Here is a 21,543-nt window from a genome sequence, read left to right as displayed (position 1 = left end):
CTTTTGGCCTATAGTAAGAAGACATATTAGGAAAAGGGTCAATTACTTTCACATTTTTCACAATAAGAAATGTCCGCAAACTTGGTTATCACCGAGTAACACAATCCAAGAGTTTAGTGAAAAGGTTGGAGAATAGTATAATCACATTGGCTTCCCCTCTTGCTACATTCCAAGAGAGGATATGGATTCTTCAGTGATAAGTGGGATGATACTCCCAACTGTGCTCTAGAACCTGGGATTCCGGGTTGCCTAGCTCTGGTGTCACTAACATAGACTAACTCACTTGGACTTTGAAGACTTGCAATGGTAAAATTGTGGTTTTCTGTATTATTCCATTTGAGATGGAGAAAGGATTAAAAAATAAGTTCAGTAAATACACAGTTTCTGATCAAAGACTTGGGAAAATAAAATTATACGAATGCTTTCTGAGGAGCAGAACCTCAACTGGGAAGAGACACGGGAAAAATTATTTAAAAGAACTATGATTAGGCTACTGACCACCAAGAATGTCTTGCTTAGCAGAGTGCAGATGATTCCATATTGGTAAAAGGCTTCCTGAAGCTTCTGCCATGAGACAGAAAGATTTTGGTTAGCTGAGACTGAGAGGAGGGGCCTTAAAGGGACAATCTAGACTGTGTATTCACTTTTACAGTCTTTGGACATGTCTAGACACATCAGTCTCTTTGATTACAAAGGACAAATACCTACTCTAACCAGCTCAAATTAAAAAAACAAACAAAAACCAAAAAGACAGGTCGTTATTGATAAGACCTCATTTCACAAACACAGACAACCACAGGCATAAAGCAAAGCCCAGCTGGGCCTCATAGAGCCTTAAACTTGGAACTTAAGAGTCAGGAACTAAGGTTCAAATATCTCTCTCTCACCCTCCTTCCCAGTCAATACATATTTATTGAAATCTGTATCAGTAAACCAAACATACAAAGATTCTATCCTTGTAGAATCTTGCATTCTAGCTCACATCTTTCTCTCTCACATTTCTACACCTCACTGCCATGTGCCATCTGTTCCCTTCTTCTCTTTACAAATGAATTTTCCTGGCTTACTCTCAATCTCAGTTCCCCTATAACTTCAGCAAGGATTGACTTTGGCTCACTATATTACAGAATCTGCCTCTAATTCTCCATGACCTTTCAGCTCTAGTGTACCAACTAAAAGCTCACAGTGAGCTATCCCATGGATTAGCTGGCTTTGGGTTAGAGGTCATCCCTGCTCCAGGTTATGGGCTGTAAACATAGTATCCCAGGGTGATCTCTTGGTCTCAAGCCATTGATGGATGCAGTCAGTGATGGGGTCATTGATGGATAAAGGTCCTAGAAAAATAGACCATTGTTGAGGTGGACACCCCAAAACCCATCTACTACTCTGTAATGTATTTTATTTCTCTGAATTTATACAAACTTGCTTTGACAAACTTTAATATGTCCCTGACCACTAAATCTTCCTTTGCTATCACCAATTTCAAGATGATGGTGTCAATTTCTGCCAAAATTCCTATCATTTTCACATCACTAGCCAGTTCTTTGCTGGTCAGAATTGGGAATCAAGTAGAAATTTTCCTCATTGCTTCTTCTAACTTCTAAACTATGAAATTGTCAACAAGTCAAAAATTTACCAGATGCTCTGCTTTTAGCAGAATGACACTTTCAGCATATGTCCAACTAGAGTAATGAGGTATTTCAGAAATCCGGTTTCTGTGCCAAATTTCAGGAAAACATCATCCATATTGTAGTCTGAGATCCTACAAGTCTATGCCTAGTTTTGGGACTATGGTGTATGACAATCATGATATTACTTTGGTTTCTCCTTTCTCTTATCCTCTGGCAAATGTTTTTTGTCAGGTCTTATCCTTAGGTTTATGTATCTTTATATGACTCTCAACAGGGTTACTTTGTGGAAAAACCCATATAAATGCCATTTGATATACTTAATCCTTTGGTAACAAAATAGGTACCAGATATAACAAGACCTCACCAATGATTTTGTATTTGCCATTGGTATCACCCATTTTAAGGGGTCTTCCCTGGGCTTATAAAATCTTTCCCAATGCCTTCTTGCTCCAGAAATTTTATATGATATCTTAAAGAATGGCTCAAAAGCTACCTTGTGACACTTCAGTGGTACTGATAAAAATAATGGGTCAAAATTGGGCGATGCTCAATTTTACATTCAGAAGTATGCAGAAGGTCAGGTAACATGTTCAGCCTTTGGATGTCATACTCAGGAGAAGCCTCTTTAAGCATCAGTAGCGTGAACAGCTTGTTGGGTATGTGGAGAATGTACTGGGTAATTCTGAAATGATATTAGACCACACTGAGTGAACAGAATTACAGACAGCTGCCCTTTATAATATTAGGGTCTCCAATTTCAACTTCACAAGCACAGGTGAACAGACATCCACCATGCCCATCAACTTGTCACATATTGGTACAGCTGTTATACATCTGTCTGAGTCTTGGCAGAATAATTTTTCTCACCAAATCTGTCAAAATACGAAACCCATCTGTTGCTGATGACAGCAGAAAATTATAGGGAAAAGTAAAGGGTCATCAGAAGACCACTAATAATTTGGGCAAGTTTAGGGCTTTGGAAACAAATGATTTCTCCTGGTAATACTATTATTCTTGAATAGGCACGTCTCTAAAAGACTGTGAATTTAGATGCTTCTCCTATAAGATATGTTCAGCAAAATACCTGCTTTTACTCAAAAGGATAAAATTTATTTTGCCTATAAATGTATCAAGCATAAGCTATTGCAGTTTAAAATGACTCATGCTTTACATATAGTTCTTACATGAATGATATCATTGAGTCCCCACAATAACCCTATGAGATAGAGCACTTCTTTTTTGCTATCATTCAGTATGAGGATATTGAAAGGCTTGAGAAACTATATGATTTTCTCAAAGTCATATGACTTGCTAGTGAGCAAAGTGACTAGAACCTTCCAGGTGTTCTGACCCCTGACACTTCACCACAGTAGTGCATTTTCTTTTCTCTTACACTGACCAAATCTCATCTAATGGTTATTCTCTTGGTCCAGAATGGCTGCCCCAGCTCCTGCCTTCTCATTTGACCTCAGCCACAAAAGTAAGATATAAGATATCTGCTTCCCAGGCTTCCCTGGTGGCGCAGTGGTTAAGAATCCACCTGCCAATGCGGGGGACACCGGTTTGACCCCTGGCCTGGGAAGATGCCACATGTCACAGAGCAACTAAGTCCGTGCGCTACAACTACTGAGCCTGCGCTCTAGAGCCCACGTGCCACAACTACTGAAGCCCATGCACCTAGAGCCCGTGCTCCGCAACAAGAGAAGCCACCGCAATGAGAAGCCCGCGCACCTCAACGAAGAGTAACCCCCGCTCGCCACAACTAGAGAAAGCCCGCGCACAGCAACGAGGAACCAACACAGCCAAAAATAAAAACAAATAAATAAATTTATTTTAAAAAAAAGATATCTGCTTCCCTTCATTGGTTAAAATTTAGCCACACTGCCATATACAGCAGTTACGTAACCAGTAATATGTGGTCTTTTTCTGGACAACCATGTGTCTTGCTAAAATTCAGGGGAATCTATTACTAAAAGAAGAGGAAAAGAATAAATTTGGGGAGAAAATTAAGTGTCTGCCACATGGTATCTAAAGAGAACTCCAAGCAGAAATGGCCCCATGGTGAGTCTTATTTGGTGTGATATAATTCTAAAAGCAATGTTTTTGGGGGTTGACTTGGGCACTTCTAAATGACTCCCAGAAGGTCACCAAGCAATTTCCTTCCTGAAACAGGGTCAGGCTCACGTTAAAGTGGGAGGGGTGGGTACATGAGAAGGCGTTGCTGTGGGTGTTGTGCTAAAGCCCCTTCCAGAATAAAATAATTAAAGAGCCTTAGCTCTCCAGTGTTTTATTTTCATACCTCTAATCTCACATTTCCCCAAAAAGATTTGTTTGAAGCCCTTGGTCTTGGCTCCCAGTGTGAAATAGGTGTATCACAGGACAGTCAACATTCTTCCATTGGTAGGACAGTTTCAAAAGAGAAATGCAATAGCCAAAAAAGAAAGCCTAATGAATAATGAAGGACAGAGAAAGGTAAAAACAGAGGATAGAATCTATTTCATAGAAAAACTGAGTACAAGAAGGAAATGAACAGCTAAAGATGATACATGACAGATAACATTTTTTTCCTGGCGGCTTTCATCTTTCTTTTGGATTTCTGTTTCTCTCGGTTCCACTTACATTCACTCTCCCTCCTATTGTGATTTCTATTTTTTCTGTGGATTTTGAATAATCTTACCTTGCATCTTTTAAATAAGTCTGTATCGGTAGCCCTTTCGTAGCAACTTTGCATATGTACACGTATAAAAAGAAAATCCTAGGGCATCTCAAAAGGGAATGACTGAATTCATTCAATTAGAGTCAAGAATACTATGTTTCTCTTTGGGGAATTTCTCATGCAGCCCCAGTGACAAAGCAGAGGAGCAATGGGTGAGATGAAATTACTCCTTTTTGCTTAACCGCCAAGAGCCCTGGCTTGCCATTTCACAAAGCACTGCCTTTCCCACCCAGCAGAGTAAAGCAACAGCCCCCAGGGCAATCTTGTAATTATACACAGCTCTGCTCTTACCAGCCAGTATGCAGATTGAGCTCGTTTATCAACTCTTCACTTATCTAGGCTGATAATTTTAAATACAGTAAAATTTGCTACCTTAAAAAAAAAACAGTGGACTGTTCTTCCACTGGATTCAGTTTTGTCTGAATAAGGTTATATCTGAGAATATAACTCAGCCTCCCAGCAGAAATAAGTGCTTTTCACCAGCCCTGTCTTTCTCATTCTAGAGCATAGATATCATTTGTTTCTAATGTGTTATAGACGAACCACCCCTGCTTATCCTTTCAGCACTGGACTCCTTTGGCTCATTCTCTTTCCTGAGTTACAAACACACTGGGAAGCCCACTGTTCCATCTTCCTCCAGGAATAATGATGCTAACAAGAACCTATCTATACAGAGCTGTAGAGATTATGTGCTTCCAGATCATTTCTGGACTCCTGATGCCTCAGTCCCTCCCCAACTCTCCCCTGCACCCCTACTTCTTCCAGATGGTCTGGGAATTAAGGCTCCTTCCTCCCATGCTGGACCTAGGCCCAGCATGGCTGCTAGCCTCCACCATTGCCTCCAATAAGGCCTTCTCTTGCAGAATGACCCAAGATGACGTGGTGTTCCCAAGAATCTCTGGGTATTCTTTCTCCAGACTCCTGGTTCCTCATCTTCCAGACCTACCTTCCATTCCACTGTGGCCCAGCCCAAGGAACCAGCTTCGGGCCATCTGCTTAGTTTTAACATTTCTTCAACCTAGCCCCAGATCCTCTGTAAGATAGAAGCATCACTGAACCCTTCCTTGACAGAATACCAGAATGCCATCTTCTTCCTGCCAATCTTCCAGAGCTGGAGTTCTGCCACTCACATACAGATTCCCCAGAGATCAATGGCCCACCCTATTGGTTATTGAATCTCAATTGTCATGAGAAGATGAATACAGATAGTCTCTATTTGTTGAATGCACATACCAGGTCCTGTGCTAGCATTTGTGGTATTAGTGGCAGAGGGTCCCACACACACTGGCTCTAATCTTTGCTCCAACTTTCTTAAAAAATGTGATATTGCAGTCAAGTAGTGTCGTATATGTACTTAATTTAGGCTAACTCAAGTATATATTCTCTCTCAAAAATTAAAATATATAAAATGACATTTCTTACATACTCTATATATTTACTCTCCATATTTTAATTTACTTTCTATAGTGTACATTTATAAACATATAGTATGAAATAATAAAAACCCTAGGCCCAGGGCCAATCATTGCTGAATGACATCCAAGCTACCAGGCATTGCCTCTGGACCATCTGCTCAGGCGTGTCAGAACCCCTTCTTATTTAGCCTGGGCCACTGACAACTGTTCCCAAGTCTTTGCTTCAGTGCCTTCCTACCAAATCCATAATACCAAGGATGCATGATGCCTGAGTTGCCGGTTGACAACGTACCAGCAATGGTATCATCTTTTTTGATACACTGAGTGAAGCAGTGAAGCACTTAGATCCATTTGTTTGGATACCACTTATTCCTAATGGCCCTGGGAAGAGGGAAATGGTCAGCATTTTGCAGCTAACCATTTGAACACCTCACTGGGAGATCCAGAATATTAATGACTACTCCTTTCTGGATTCTCATCCTAGCTAGACCAATGGCTAATTGCCATGAGTTTGAGCACATCACCTAACCCTCTGGGCCTCAGTTTCCTTATCTGCAAAATGAGGTGGTTAAACCAGATGATCTATCTTGTCCCTTCCAGCTCTAACATTCTATAGTTCTTTCCACAAAAAAAAAAAAAAAAAAAAAAAGATTTTTCCCACTATGCACCTCACTCCTGTTGTTGCCCTATGACAGGGCCCAAAATTTCCTAGAGAGCTCTAGCTCACAGCTTGATTGGAAGTCTTCCAGCCCAACCTTGGTGGTCCCTCCACATCACATCCTGATGGCATTATTTGATGTGATCCTCGTGAGATCAGGGGCTCCCACACCATGGGAGACCCTGTCTGGAATGAAAGCCATGGCGGGTGTCATTGGAAAGGTTTACCTCTTTCCTGTCAAGGGGCAATGGTATGTGTCTTCATATATTTTGATTCTTTTATTTCACATCTCTTTACACAAAGCTGAAAGAGAAAAGGTGGTGAGAGAGGAGAAGCAGGCCACAGAAGGATGAAATCTTATAGAAAATGAGTTTGAATTTGCTTCTGGATAAAAGGCAGCTTCACAATGGAAAAATTATGATAGATGTGTACAATATTTCATCTTTAAAAGTCTCAGACTATTTAAGGTCAGGAGCACAGCAGAGAGCTCCTGCATCCAGGCTTCCTCTCTCTGTAACTGTGACCCAAGTAACTAGGATGAATCTGAAGACAAAACTTGATAGGACCATTTTCTTGCTCCTCTGTGTCCAAGCTGCTTTGGGACCAGATGTTCTCTGACTTCTCTGAACTAACACATCTCATCAAACTGACTTGATATACTGCTCTGCCCGGCCTTTAGCAGACCATCTCCTGGGACTTCCTAAAAGCAAATTACCCTCATGCTCCTTTTGAATTTGCATCCAGATGAAATCCAGTTCAAGAAAACTGCAAAGGCAGTCTTTAAAGGGAAAAGCAAAGATTTTGCAAAAGGGCAACCAGCTATGTGAGGAGCAAAAGGAGAAAAAGGAGAGGGAATTGGTTACTACTTTTGTTGACATTAAGTAACTTCTCAGAACAATAAGGCCAAATGACCACCTTCTGCACACAATATCCAGTCCCACTGGCATGTCTCCCACAAGGTCTCTCCAGATTCCCACCTTTTTCCCCAAACTCCTGGAGGCTAGAAATTCTTTTTCTCTTTCCCAGCTCTTATTGTCTCAGGGCACTGCCTACTGGTAGACTTGCTACCATTATAATATCCCCTTCTAGACTATAAGTTCTTAAGAGGAAGGATTACTTGGGAATCCTTATATAACCTGTAAATAATAGAAATTAATATAAATATAATATACAAATTTAAAAATTTGTCTGCATATAAATAAAATCTTGCACAGTGCCTGGAACACAGTAAGGATTTGATAACTATTTGGCAAAATAAAGAACAGGAGGATAAATGATACATTCTCTGAGTCTGTTTCTGACCCCCCTTACTGTTCCCTCATCCTATGAGCTTTTGTTTTCTCTTACAGGGATAATTTACCAAAAAGGAAAAAAAAGGAATCCTGAAAGAAGGGCTACATGACTTCTGTCTTTGTTGGCTCAGGCTGCTATAACGAAATACCATAGACTGGGTGGCTTAAACACAGATACTAATTTTCTCACAGTTCCAGAGGGTGGAAGTCTGAGATCAGGGTGCTAGCATGGCTGGGCTCTGATGAGAACCCTCTTCCTGACTTGGAGGAAGGCCACCTTCTTGCTGTGTGCTCAAATGGCCTTTCCTCAGTGCGTGATGTGAAGAGGGAGAGCACCAGTCCCATCATGGGGGCCCCACCCCCAAGACCTCATCTCAACCTAATTACCTCTCAAGGCCCCCTCCTGACACCATCACATGGTGAGTCAGGGCTTCAACATGTGACTGTGGGGGAGACACACACATTCAGTCCACAACAACGTCTCGCCGAGCCTCTGACCAGATGTGGCGGTGGCCTCTCTGCCACTTCCCTGCTGCTCCTCCTCCTCAGCTATCGCTTGCGTTTGAGGAAAGTAAAGAGAATAAGCAGGGGAGGGGCTCGCTCACCTTTCTCCCCTGTGTGTTCTGTGCAGCAGTTACCCTCCTGCGAGTGTCTCTCCACGGGAAGATTAGAAATACAAAAAGACTCGCCTCATGGCTGCCCTGGATTGAGTTGTGGCAGCTGATAAGGCAAGGCAGCTATGAGGCTTGCAGCTGGAGGCTGGTTAGGGAAGAACTGGGCGCTGCTCCTGCTTCCCCAGCATCTCTGGGCACACAATCTGCTGGATTACTGACGATGCTGAGTGATGTGGATGGCATTTATGAGTTTTCAATAGCTGCTATAAAATGAACTTCACGCCATCTGCAAAATTAGGATTCAGAAGCAGCCCTGGATATTAAAATATCTGTGGCTGTCTCTGCTATTATACAAGATTTTACATTTTATAGGCTCCCCGTGGGACTAGAAGTGTAAATTAAGATACATATTTAGAAGGCGGTAAATAAACTTACAAAAGCAGCAGCACAACTAATGAATGGTCAAAAAATTGCATATGGGAGGAGAAATAATTTTTCTATATAGAGAATCAGAAGCTAAATGGGGTTTAAACACTCTCCTGTCACTATCATTAGGACATTAACAGTAAAAATAATATGCTGAAATTCACGAGGAAGTTTTTTTCTTTAGCAAAATGCATAAACAACTCTACATATAACAGAGAGATCTAGCAAGTGATAATCTTCCTCTCCCTTCTGTCCCACTGGACTATGGAACTTGTCTAATTACTCCAAAGCATCCTATAGTATTCTCTCCAACAGAGCAAATGTTTTGATCAAAAGAATTCCATAGAAACCATTCCAAGGCCTTATGCTAACGCCACCAATTTTCTAGCATAATTACTATATGTGTCACTTTCTCTTTAGCCCACATTCCCACTGAAGATACAATCACAGTATGATTCAAAGATGCAACAGCAAATCAGGGCCAATTACTATCAATCTGAATTCCCCAGGCAGAGGGTGTGACTCCCAAACCCTCCCTGGACAGGACCATTGCCCTTTTAAATGAGCGGTGCTCATTTTGGTATTGGTCCTGGGGCAAGACCGTTGGTGGAAGGACAAGACCCTGGCTCTGGGAAGATTTCAAGGAAACTGCAGTTCTGGCATTTGTCTGAAAAGCTGCCTCCCACATCCCTCCTTCCCCATGCCCTTAGAGATAACATGGAGGAAAGCTTGTCTCTCATCTTCTCTAGCAAGGAAATACTGCGTCAACCCATGTTTATTTATGATGCCTGTGATCAGGTCTGATGCCTCAGAACAAGTCAGAGTGTGATTCTGGCAGCAATCAGTCTGGGTGCCCTGGCCTCACCAGGCCAGCCCTCAAACCAAGTCTGGGAAACGGACACACTTGGAGAGAGGAAGCAGTGGGTTAAAAAGACGAATATTTTCACGATATGACTGCTCAGGACGAGGCCATTACTCGAGCCCTCATTCCCTCTCCCAAATCTACTCTTTTCTTCCAATCATATCAATCAAGCCAGGCCTGGGGACGCCAGCCACTCAGGCTTTGCCTTTGAAATGCTGCTTGTGCTAATGGCGGTCGGTCAGAGCCCTAAGAGGCCATTCCCTGAAGTATCACTGAACTGAAACATAATCCAAAAGATAGAAAGGCTTTGGCTTGCTACTTTATATTAGAGCAAAAATAATCATGGTAATAGCTTGCATTCTCCTTGATACCTTTCATTCAATAATACCCAGCAATTTGTACATGAGTAATTAAGAAAACACTCCTTTGTGGTAAGTTACTAATTTAGCTCCCATTTTAAAGAGAGACAGAAAGAGGCTTAATGACTTTTCCCTAGGGGAGACCAGAGTAGGTAGCAGAAGCATTGGGTATGCAGTGATTTGTGGCATAAGATCTCTCATATTTGTCTCTAATCCCCAATATTGGGCTCACAAAATTGCTTCAGAGCAGAGCTGGTCTTAAGTCTCTTGGGTGGTGTTGCTGTGTTCCATTCAGGAGCCGCCTGGTTTTGCTATGGAAGCAGCAGCATTTCATAGCTGTTGGTGAATATTTCTGTACTCTCCTTTCATCACATGATGTATGTCATTCCCCTCACTGGCGTTTCCAATCACTGAGAGCAGCAGAACCACGGAATGAATTGGAGCGCTGTAATTTTTCCCCCTCATTGATTTGTGGGGAGGGAAAGACGAGATGGGGAGGGAAATGGATAAGGTGGAATGTTCTTTCAAATCTCCCAACCGCAGCACAATCCCATGTTTCTTATAGCTCAGGACTGCTTATTCAAGCTCCCTCATCTCTCCAATTGTCTGTCTTCTGCCTGTCTCTTCAACAAGCCCTGGCTGCTTCTCTTCTCAGAAACCAGGGCATAGTTCAAGAGGGTACCACGTCACCTGGGAGACCAGGGCACAGGGCCTGGGTCTCTGCCTGCCTGCACTCTTGTCCCCCTCCTGCTCAGGAACTCTGCCATTGGTCAGAAAGAAGTTTTGGATTGGGAGTGAGAATGACATTTGATATTACAGACAGTGTTATTGGATGGTAGCGGTCATTACTTGTAATTATCCTTTTCAGGTTGGGATGCTGTGTATTGAGGCTGTTGTTCTTACTGGAAGATATGTCATTAAATTTCTATCTCATTCATGAGAAATTTAAGCTGACAAAGGGGAAAAGACAGTTACTAGATTGCTTTTAAACGTGTTTTTCACTCTGAGGTCAGCCAAGAACTTGGAGAATATTGGTTGGAGGTAAAAAATTTCTTTGTGAAACAGACAGAACTTTTGGAGATGGCAGATGGAATTTATGGTTGTTACTAAAATGGCTGCTGGGGTTCTTGAAGGTAACTCTGAGTTGTGTTCTTGAATAACTTCAATGATTATAGCAGCAATTAGCACAGGTAGGCACACATGAAAGCATTACATATAAGTAGATAAATATAATAGCAACTATATCAATAAAGCACTCTGCAAACATAAACTGCTATATAAATGCTAATTAATTACATAAGTAGGCATACAAGATAGGATGGTTATTCATATTACTGCGAAGATCAACAGGCAGTGCGTTCATTTGAAAACCAGGTTTCTCCCTCCTCCCATCTCCAGCCTCCTGCAATGGTAAGCCCCTGTCAGGGAAGGTGGGGTCTCTGTGCCTCCACTCTCCAACCTGCCAGCCGCACAAGGCTATTGAGCACTTCAAGTGTGGCTAGTCCCAAATGAGATGTAATGCAAGGGTAAAGAGACACTAGATTTTGAAGGCCTAGTTTGAAGAAAGAAAAGAAGGTAGAATGTCTCAATAATTTTTGTATTGATCCCAAATGGAAATGATACTATTTTGGATCTTGGGTTAAACAAAATATATTATTAAAATTAATTATACCTGTTTCTCTTTACTTTTTTAATATGCCACTAGAAAATGGAAAATTATATTTGTGGCTCACATTTGTGGTCTGAAGTACACTTTCATTGGACAGCGTTGCCGTGGACTATTAAACCTGTTTCCAGGTGCTTTAAGGAAGCCAGAGACATAGAAGGTACCACCAGGGCTCCCTGGGCCATAGTCTGCTGTTGTAACTCTCCTGCCTATGGAATACAAAGGAGGATAAACCAGGGCATCTTCTCCAATTTGTGAAGGATAGTGGTAAACCAAGTGGGCAGGCAACCCTCATCACCCCAGAATGACCACCTTTTCTGGCATCAGACACTTATCAAAATAAAGGGGCCTGAGGCAGGCTGGGATATTTGGGCTGCTTATCTGCAAAATGAAGAGGAAGCAAAGCACGAGTTTACCATGTCCCCATTTTGATAGGCACCTGTCTGATTGCCAGATCTGCCAGCTAATTATTCATGAGGTGAGAAGGGGGTAGGGGCAGATGTTAGGGCGACTGACTTGAAAGTGAGAAAAGGAAATACATTTTTGGTGTAACTTCTGCACTAGTTACACCAAAATCACCATATATTGGGCTTGCAGGCCACCTGTTTGTCCTGAATGAAGAGGACTTGCAAGAGTTCATTCATAAACTATATCACTTGGTACAGTGTTTAATTGTTGGATAAATGTTGATTATCATGAGCTCTAGGTTATGGTGCTACAGTCTTTGGGTGGGTTATATAAAGCACTTGAATTCTTATTTGCATGTTATTTGCATAAGCTTACATATTATGTTCAGAAGACTGTAAATCCAAGTATGCACAATTAAATTAAATTCATTAGTGCAGCACCCTACAATTGTGTGCAAATCTAATATTTCAAGATTCACTCATTTGATGAATCTAACAGATTTTTAAAACACTGAATCCCATTCCAATTCAGAAATCATGAATATACAACTTGCATGGAACTGGCAATATGCATTCTCCTTTTGGCATCACAACCCCTGTGGATCACCAGGCACAGGAGACTAATTTATACATTTATTTATTTATTTTTGGCTGCGTTGTGTCTTCGTTGCTGCACATGGGCTTTCTCTAGTTGCAGTGAGCAGGCTTCTCATTGCAGTGGCTTCTCTTGTTGCGGAGCATGGGCTCTAGGTGCGCAGGCTTCAGTAGTTGTGGCACGCAGGCTCAATAGTTGTGGCTCGCGGGCTCTAGAGCGCAGGCTCAGTAGTTGTGGCGCACAGGTTTAGTTGCTCCGTGGCATGTGGGATCTTCCCGGACCAGGGCTCGAACCCGTGTCCGCTGCTTTGGCAGGCAGGTTCTTAACCACTATGCCACCAGGGAAGTCCCATGAGACTATTTTTAAATGCCCTACCTTTCGTAGAGATGTTTCTCTCTCAAAGCACTTAGTGCTCATCTGGTCCAACGTCACCATGACTGTGATTGACCAATGAGGGATCCAAGGCCCAGAGAGAAAATGAATTTGTCTGGACGCCATAACCACTAGAGGCTGACGCAGGACTAGAAAACATCCTCTGGCCAGGCCCACTCCTCACAGTGGTGGTACCAGGGCTCGAGAACTAGAGGAGACTCACATACTATAGGGCTGGGCATCTAAAAGTCACAAGTCAAGCTAGCAAACTGTGAAATATAATCTATTCCCTTCCCTAGCCAAGCATACCTTTCTAACCATCCAGTGGGCCAGGTTCCATGCTAGAATTCTGGGATTTCTCTGGTTCCCCAGAATGTGACCTGGAAGAGAATTGCCAGCTCTAGAGGGGCATGTGCCATTGAACCTGCAGATTCCTTTCCCAGGGCAGAGACACAGCCAGGAAGAATTCCAGAGCAGGGTCTTCTAAAGGACGGCTGGGCAGGGCACCCCCTGCCAGCATTTAAGGGGATTCCTCCCAGCCTGACTCATAGTCTTGCATGTTGTGTCCATGTTACAACACGTCCTTCTGCACAACTGAATGGACATATAACCCTGTTTTATCCCAATAATAATTATTATTCCTGACAAGGGAAGGCATTCCTGGGTCTCAGGACATAGCAAAAAAGAGTTGAAGTGCTAATTTCCTTGGAGCATTCAGATCTCATTGCTTCTCCTCTGTCACCCTTACAAACACATGCATACACACACGCACACATGCACTGAGACACACACACACACACACACACACACTCTCACACCTGGACAACCCTATAAGCAGAGTCAGGAATCCTCCACGAGGCACAATCGTTCTCGTTACCATCATTTGTTTGTTTGTTTTGAATCACTGGAACTATGCTGATTTGCATGTTGTTTTCATAAATTTTCATCCCACATTCAAGAGGCCCTGCCTCTTCAGCATCCCACACTGCTGTGGAAATGTGGCCAGCTTTCCCTGTGTTGTAAAGGAACACAAAGGAAAGCTTTATTTCTGCAAACATTTATTACAATGAAGCTTTTAAGTATTACAGAACATAGAAGGATTTTTTTTTTAATTTAATTTTATTTTTGGCAGTGTTGGGTCTTCATTGCTGCACGTGGACTTTCTCTAGTTGCAGCGAGCAGGGGCTTCTCTTGTTGCAGAGCACAGGTTCCAGGTGCGCGGGCTTCAGTAGTTGCGGCACGCGGGTTCAGCAGTTGTGGCTCACGGGCTTAGCTGCTCCGCGGCATGTGGGATCTTCCCTGACCAGGCATCGAACCCGTGTCCCCTGCATTGGCAGGCAGATTCTTAACCACTGCACCACCAGGGAAGTCCCTAGGATTTTCTTTTAATTAAAGTACCATTGTGAGGAATTTTTATAAAGCCATCCCTTTCTTATTGTGGTCACTGAGCAGCTTGGAAGCATGAGAGCAGGTGACCAGGGGAGATGCAGAATGTCCTGCTCTGGGAAGGATATTTTTAAATGATCCACCTGGGACAGTGCCTAGAAATCTTCTCCGGGTTTCTGTCCTCTGAGCCTCTGAAATCCTGCTTGCCCAGTGGTTTGCACACCAGAACTCCCAGGGTGATGCTGCCACCTGGCCTGGCTCAGTGCTCCCTGGTCCCCAAGTGAGGCTCAGACAACTGGGTAAACTGTGTCTGTGCCTGTTCAGGCTTCAGTTTGGGAATACTGACTACACTGTGTATGTATGTCCTCCTGAACCTAATCATTCAAATTAATTATGAAAAAGGTTTTTACCAGCCCTGTACATGAATGTGATAATAAGACTCCTGTTGAAAATTAAATCACGTGTGCACAGCCCTCATGGTCTCTCACATAATGGTCTTGCCCGTGTGCATTCTCTCCCTCCCTCTCTCCAACCTAGTAAGTCATCTATTTGCCTTTGCCATGTTCCTTTTGCCCTTCGACGCTGAAACATTCACAGAATTAAAAGCCAAGAGAAAGAGGTAGGGATGGGCCCCAGTAGGTCACTGGTTCTCCAGCTACTGCACAAGGAATGGCCAAAAAAGAAAATGGAGGAAATGAAAGTTTACCAAGGAAAGGGAGAAAGAACTGAGAAGAAACGTAAAACACAAAGAGAATGACTGTCTTCCAGGCCATTGCTCTGGGAGCTAACATGGCCTAAGGGTCATGAGTCATGGATTTCTTTCCTGGGGAGGAGTGGGAAGACCACAGGACTGGGACTCAGGCCAACCCAGGGAACACCTGTCTCTTCCACAACAGGCTATGTGGTCTTGGCCAGATGCTTAGTCTTTTAACCTGAATTTCTGAATCTCTAAATTGGGATAATAATATCCTAACAATCCTGTTTAGAGGGTAATAGAATTAAATCATTTCATACGTTATTTTTGAGAGAAACCTATGTTGGGCTTTTATGAGACTGTGTCCTTCAGACTTTATATTGCCTCTCACAGAGTGAAAAAGGAATGTCAACTGCAGGATATTTTTTGTTTCTTTTTTTTAAAGTCAATCCATGAACACTTCTGGACCTTCTAATGTGTGTTCAACCTGTACCATGTAAATTATGATTTACAGAGGTACCAGCTGCCCTATTCTTGGCCTCCCCAGGCCCCAACAACCCCCTCCATACGCCTGCTTCTAAGGTCCCAACATATCATTTTCAAATACTGAAAACAATGATTCAACTGTTCTTGTCAGGTCTCTGGTCATCCCCTTCCTTGTGACCAAATCCAATGGACACATCTCTGTTCTCATCTTATTTGGCTACTTCCTATTTCCTGGAACACTCTCTTACCTTGGCTTTTGTCACATCACTCTCTCTCTTGATTTTCCTGATCTCAGTGGATCTTTCCTTTTTCTCCACTGTTGTCTTCATCTCTTCTCTCAGTTTCACATGTTACTATTACTCAGGGCTCAGTCCTACCCTTCCTTCCTTTCCTCCCTCTCTTCCTCCTTCTCCCTTCTTCCCTCCCCCCTCCCTCTCTCCCTCCCTCCCCTCCTTCGTTCCTTCTTTCCTCCCTCCCTTCCTTCCTCTCTTCTTTCCTTCCTTCCTTCCATCCTTTTCTGTATATACTCTCCCCCCTGGTGATCTCATCATTCCCAATATTTAATTCTATGGATATGCTAATGAGTGCCAGATTTATAACTGCAGCCTGTACTTCTCAGAGATCCATATTTACCTATCCAACTGCCTATTTGATGCTCTTCACTTGAATGTATCAGAAACCTCTCAATTTTAATGTTTTTAACATTTTTGAAACAAAAATCTTTATTTCTGGCCCCAAAACTTACCTTTCCACCTCCCCCTATAAGTACCCAGCACCTAGAGGAAAAACCATGCATTCATTCTTGATTGTCTACTTCCTACACTGTCAGTATCCAACCTACCACCAAATCCTATAGAGCCAACCTGAAAAATGTGTCATGAACCTGTCCATCTCCACCGACCACCATCCCAGGCCAGACCACCATCATCTCTCATCTGATCCACTCCAACACCTCCCTCTCTAGTGCCAACTTTTGCTCTTCCTTCTACTCAATCCATTCTCCACACAGCAGGAAAGTAAATTATAAATCAGACCAACATTATGCAAAAATTGGATCATGCCATTCCCCCACTTAAAACTCCTTAATGGCTTTCTATTCCACCTGGAACAAAATTTAGTTTCTTTATATAGACTCCTGGGCCCTGCACGACCTGGTCACTGTCCATCTTTCCCACCTCATCGCATGTCAGGCTCCGCTCATGCCCAGCGATTTCTAGCCACACTGATCTCTTAGTTACCCAAACATACCCAACTCTTTCTTGATTCAGGGCCTTCAAATGCAGTAATTTTTCCTACATACTGTAGCACTTCTCTCTTTTACTCTTTTGCACTTGTTTAATGCCATGTCCTCAAGAAACCTTCTCCAACAATCCAATTTAAAAACAGATTTCTCATAATCCTTTTCCTCAAATTATAGTTCCAGCTTGATTTTAAGACTTTGGACACGCTTGAGACATCTATCCCTGTGGAAACTCCTAAATAGCCATCTTTGCTAGCTTCCAGCCCCTTGCAGGCCACACTCATATGTTCAAGAATTAGATCCTCCAGAAAATGACTGAAGTTGACGTGATGAACGTCTAATTTGACTTCTTTGTGAAAACAGTGTTCCCAAATAGCTTTTGATAGCAATAACCAATCAACCCAACAAGTATTAACTTAAATAGGGTAATTTTATAAATTATTGTCTACACCAGGATACTTCTGAGAGTAAAAAGTTACACTTTAAATAACAACTGAAGGACAAGGAGCATAAATTAGGACTGTCCCAGGCAAACCTGGAAAAGATGCCCTAACATTAAAAGACATCCTCATTCACTGTGTGGTTCAAATCTTCCCAGAGCTTGCAAGCAAACAAGTTAATGTAATGGTTAATCATAAAATCATATTCAAATGATATGGACTAATAGCCTACTCCACAAAATTCTTACCTTTATCTTCACAATTGTGATCTATTTTGTATGACAACAAATTAGCAGATAAAGGAACCCATTTATAAATATGAGGGAATCCAGAAGGGTTTCTTTGGGGAGAATTTGATAGGCATAATTGAGGAGATATTTGAAGGAGATTTGCAGTCTCTTCATAGATGACTTTTTGATAAACTAATAACAAAATTAATAGTTAATGTTTACTGAACCCTTACTATATCCCATATCAAATATAAAATGCACTTCACATTTCCAACTAAAGGAATCCTCAGAACGACACCAGGGAGTACTTAGTATTAATCTCCTTATTTTACACATAAGACGACTGGGGTTCAGAGATTTAAACAAATTGTCCAATATCACAAAATAGAGAGCCCCAAAGCTGGGCTCACCCCCAGATATGCCCTTCTCCAAAGCCTATATTCTTTGCCATTGTTTGCCTCTGAGACTATTTGTATTCCTGACTTCTTTTTCTTATTGCAATTTAGACATCAGACTCTGCTCCCAACCACACTGGGATGCTCTTCTTCCATTAGACAGGGTACTCCTTTCTGGGCTATGATGAAAACTCACAAGGGTATCTCTGGCAGAATGCTCAGGGACTGCTACGGGCTGAGGGTTGCCTGTCTGTACCTGCCTAGAGGAAATGAACCAGAAAGTGTTACAGCTGTAAAGGATCTTGGATATTTCACAGTTCCTTCCCCTTGCTTTATACATGAGAAAATCAGAGAAGTGAATCGACCCACCCGAAGTCACACAGGCTAGTAGCCAAAAGCCAGAACCAGAAACCAGGTCTCCTGACTCCCAGTCCAATATTCAGTGGTTTGGAAATAATATTTGGAATATAGTGTCTTTAGAAAATGTTTCCACATAAATATTTTATAGACTGTACAGTAAATAATATATATTTAGAAAAACAATGTAAATATTTTATAGACTGTGGCACAACTGTCAAGTTTGGAATTAAATCTATGGTTCTGGAGCAGTGCCACACACACGATATGGTACAATACACTGAGGTCTGGGCAGCCATCCCTAAATTGTGTCTGCATTTTCCTAGAATGGCGGAATTCAGACTGCACAGCCAGCTGCCTCCTCGTCCCTCACATTCTCATTGCACAGCTGCCGGGAGAGTGCAGTCCATAGGAAAAGGGGCTGAGCAGAGAGACTGCACATCCTAGAGATTTTTGCAGCTACCCCCAGAGAGTGAAGCTCTGGCCACCCTAAATGACCCAGGCTAGAAAAATATTAGAGATGCCTAGACCTCCCAGGCCACTCTGGGGTGCTGCAGCCACTACTTGCTTCTAAGAGACCATGAGGCTTGGGCAAGGAACACATTAGCCAGACAACAAATATTCATGGAGCGCTTAGGTAGCCAGTGTAGACCTAGGGTCAGAAATCCTTCCTGAAGTTCTGCTCTGCCTGGGGCCTATGGGATCTTGAATGGCCACTGTAGAGCAAGGAAGGAACTGCAACTGGGGTGGAATTTTATGCCAGATGAGTAAGATGAGGGGGCTCAGATTCAGAATTAGAAACTAAAGACCTAGAGATATGTTTCTTACACAGTTGAACATGTGGAGTAAAACTTTATGCTTTTTATGTCCATAAAGTGAAAATATAAATTCCTTTTTATCTTTTTTGTTAATTCTCATCTCTGGCAAAAACAAAACAAAACAAAAAAAAACAACTTCTAAAGTGTTTTGACATGATCCAGAAATCATTAAAATATAGTCCCTGGAATCCTAGAAATTAAGCTTTACATGGAGCATTTGAAACCACCAAATCCTATACAAATTTTAACTTTTAAAAATATCTATCCTACAGCCTTCTCTATATCCCCCTTGCTATGGGCTGAATTGTATTCCCCAAAATTCATATGTTGAAGCCTTAACCCCTAGTACCTCAGAATGTGATTGTATTTGGGACTAGGACCTTTGAAGAGGTAGTTAAGGTAAAATGAAACCATTAGGGTGGGCTCTAATCCAATCTGACTGATGTCTTTATAAGAAGAGGAAGTTCGGTCACAGAGAGACACCAGAGGAAAGACCACGTGAGGACACAGTGAGAAGGTGGGCATCTGTAAGCCAAAGAGATATGCCTCAGAAGAAACCAAACCCTGATCTAGATTTCCAGCCGCCAAAACTAGGAGAAAATTAATTTCTATTGTGTAAACCGCTCAGTCTGTGTTATTTTGTTATGTCAGCCAAACAAACTATCACACCACCACCGCCACTCCCAACATGCCTCTCATAATGAAATGCAAAGAGGTAAATCACTAGGTCCTGGTTATGGGTACTGTTAATGAACATACTATGTTGGTTACATTTATATTAGCACTCCACTCTGGACCTTGTAAAATTCTGAAACAGACTATAATAAAATCACATCTTACTTCTATGTATCAGCACAGTTTAAATATGTATTAACACCAATAAACTACACATCCTTATTCAGAAGTTACTCATAGACACCCAGAACTGAAAGGCACACATCAGATATTATGATTCTGCACCTAAATGCACAGGTACCATTTCCTTCTATGAGGAAATGGGTAGAACTTCCACAGATCTGGGCAGCTTCATCTTTCAGGGAGCATTGCTTCTTCCCCTTCCTCAGGTGAGTACTACCTTTCCTGGCCTCTAGAGTGTAGTCAACTCTTGGTTCTTATTCAGGATTTACTAGCTTGTATATTCACCATAGGGGAAAAAAAAATTAGTTAGTAGATTAATGAAAAAAATGTAATGAAATAAATCAACAAAAAAATCTACTTTTTAGAAGAGGTCAACTGTTTGAAACTATATACCTAAGATGCAGGGCCACTGCCACCTCAACCAATTGAAAACACTCGTCTGCTGGAAACCCCATGTTTCCATCCATGCACAGGGAAGGAAGCAGTACAAGGTCCAACCAGCAGAATCTTGGGAGTTCTGGCCAATTGTAAAGTCATGTCAGTGCACAGTCCCTTTCTTTTGATTTTTTTGGTCAACAAGGGGATGCTTAACTCTGCCTGCTCCTCACATTTTACGTGCTTTTAATCTGAGATTAGAGAAAAAGAGAAGTATGCTCTGCAGAGCAAAACTTGAATTTTGTTGCAAAAACCCAGGATCTGGAGTTTTAATTTAATGCTAGAACCAAACTTGCAGAGAGTGGATGGGGAGGCAAAGCCACTGAAGCAGCTGACATTAAGGTGGGTAATTTACCTTCAGAGCTGTGTGGCTTGACTGTGATGCATGGGATCTGCGGTATGAGACACTGAGCAATGACCCATGGTGAGGTTGCCGACCAGACAGGTGCTGAATGATAGCAGTAGTGCGGGATAGAAGCGGCTAGCAAAAGCAAGATCAAGCTGGTGCTGCACTTTATCACCTAGACCATCTGCTGGACAGCTTAGAAGGCAGAGGACCATTTGCTAAGTGACAAAGTGATGTCACTTTATTCTAAGTTTAACAAAAGAAGAACTCCACCAAGAAGCAAACAATAATAACAGACTATTTTACCACTTTTCATCAAGCAATTTGTGATGTTTTGAGTCCCCTAAGTATTATTCTTACATTATGTTTACACTTAGGTAACATCTGTAGAACACGAAATGTGTCCCTAAATATTTGATGTCATTTTAAGTAAATTGTTGTTCATTAAATCCATTATAGACAAAGTTCTGCCTAGGTTTGTTTAGCTGCTATTGGGGGTTATCCATAACGCTTTCCACCTTTCCTGCTCTCAACCTCTCATGCACATTACCTCAAACACCTGACAGCTGATGGTACATGGGTGCATCTCATGCTGATGCCCGTGGCTTGGACTTGACATTAGAGCTGGGCCACCTGGAGCTCCAAATAGATGGTCTGCACATCTAAAAACAGGAGCCAAGCCCTTAGAAATTCCACAGGCCCCATGCATGCCTTTATCTTTGTCTTTGGAATGTATATGCTTGCTCTGCTATAAGTGAGTATTTCTTTAGGAGAGGCTGGCTTTTCTCAGTGTTCTGATCAATATCAGTGTTGATCTCTCTCTCTCTCTCTCTCTCTCACACACA

General features: G+C 42.2%; 2 long non-coding RNA genes across 2 annotated transcripts in view; one reads left to right on the top strand and one right to left on the bottom strand.

Moving 5' to 3' along the window:
- LOC309658605 overlaps positions 1-21,543 on the top strand; it is a 153,377-nt gene that overhangs the window by 105,200 nt on the left and 26,634 nt on the right. The gene's annotated exons all lie outside the window — the stretch shown is intronic.
- LOC309658613 overlaps positions 1-21,543 on the bottom strand; it is a 33,224-nt gene extending 11,681 nt beyond the window's left edge. Inside the window, exon 1 of the long non-coding RNA XR_014262318.1 lies at positions 1-21,543. This exon is cut by the window's left edge and continues 6,927 nt beyond it. This is a non-coding gene — a long non-coding RNA (uncharacterized lncRNA).

The sequence above is a fragment of the Balaenoptera physalus genome (assembly GCF_965194825.1).
Source record: "Balaenoptera physalus genome assembly, chromosome: 3".
Classification (NCBI taxonomy): Eukaryota; Metazoa; Chordata; class Mammalia; order Artiodactyla; family Balaenopteridae; genus Balaenoptera; species Balaenoptera physalus.
The sequence above is the reverse complement of the archived record's forward strand: the minus strand, read 5'-3'. Positions and strand labels throughout refer to the sequence as shown.